Raw genomic sequence first — 1367 nt, forward strand, 5'->3', positions numbered from 1 at the left:
CTCACTGAAAAGATAGAGACAGAAAGTGAGAAGTCATCTCCCGGGGGCATGGTGTACCACAATCCCTTCTCCTTCATTCTCCTCTCAGGATTTTGGACATACACACACACACTTCCGGCCTGAATTTTAAGCCATCTAGTCTGGGACTCAAACTGCACTGGATTATGTGGGAGTCCGGTGATGTAACCGTTATGCCATCTGCTGGTCCTGTCATATGTGTCTCCCTAAGACTCAACTGCTAGCCCAGTTAAGCCTGGGCTACCTCCTGAGAAAATGATTCGGTTAACCCCACAATGAGCTCTATGGCCAGGCAGAAGGGCAGAGGGTTCCCAGGAGAGTTGGTGTAAGTGTCTCACTGTGAACAGAATTTCCCCGGTCACTGCTTCCTTGTAAATCAACTGAAGCAATCATCAATGAGACCCATGTGTTTTTCTAAGTATCTGTCACCGAATTAAAAATCCCCACATATTCTGTGGAATCTCTCTGAAATACAACTGCCAGCAATACCCTAGTAGTTAACCATTTGTTACTATGATAACACACGTAATTCAGGACAATGAATTAAAACCTGAAAGAAAAAAAAATCACCTTAGTATTTCTGCTTTGCACTTCTGTTTTCTTAGTTGTTACTCATGGCCTAAAAGTGACCATTATTTTCTCTCATCAGTTGCTTCACGGTGCTCTTCCCCAATCATTATAACCGATTTCAGATGGTGCTAGAAAATTATATTGACTCTGAACACCAAAAGAAATCAGTCATCCTCTAAGGGGTCACAGGAAGACGTAAAGGTTGTGAGGGCCCAAACCTCGATAAATCTGTCCTACCTCTGGCCCTTTTGCCCAGGCCTGACGGGGTTTGTGTTACAGGATTTATGCTACCAAAGTGTAAGATCCTAATAAGACATGATGTATAAATAATTTATTACATAGTAACACCACTATTGGCAGGTCTAAGGCCTGGGCCATCTACTGCATGAGGCATTTTTGCTTTTGAACACTTCAGGGCTGTTGTAGATGTGTCCTTTGCCACGTAGCTGGCCTTCCCCAAGAACACTGATTTCAAATGGTGCTAGACAATCACTATTTAAATCTAAACCACCATATGAAACCAGCTTCCTGAAGAAGCTTTGTGATCTGTTTCCTTTTCTTCAGAATACCCTCAATACAACCTAGAAAGAAAAAGTTGAACGCTGTTAGTTATTTATGTAGTGGTTTAAATAGAGCAAATCTTGTCTATTCATATGCTGACATCACCAACTTTGGCTTCGGTGGGGGTGGCAGGGGCATGCCTGTGACTCTTTGTTCTTGAGCAGGTCAGAGGAATGTTCGTTTTCTCACTTAGAGGCAACTGTGCAGGTTAACCCCAC

At 43.0% G+C, this 1367-nt stretch overlaps 2 non-coding genes across 2 annotated transcripts; both read right to left on the reverse strand.

Annotated features, from left to right (window-relative positions):
- Nucleotides 1-698: 698 nt before the first annotated feature.
- MIR29A (microRNA mir-29a) lies at nt 699-757 on the reverse strand. The gene has a single exon (NR_129401.1). It is a non-coding gene; the product is annotated as a microRNA mir-29a (primary transcript).
- Nucleotides 758-1049: 292 nt separating this feature from the next.
- Nucleotides 1050-1113, reverse strand: MIR29B-2 (microRNA mir-29b-2). Its single transcript, NR_129492.1, has one exon. It is a non-coding gene; the product is annotated as a microRNA mir-29b-2 (primary transcript).
- Between the last annotated feature and the right edge of the window lie 254 nt (nt 1114-1367).

Source organism: Tupaia chinensis, unplaced genomic scaffold (assembly GCF_000334495.1).
Source record: "Tupaia chinensis unplaced genomic scaffold, TupChi_1.0 Scaffold000610_1, whole genome shotgun sequence".
NCBI lineage: Eukaryota > Metazoa > Chordata > Mammalia > Scandentia > Tupaiidae > Tupaia > Tupaia belangeri.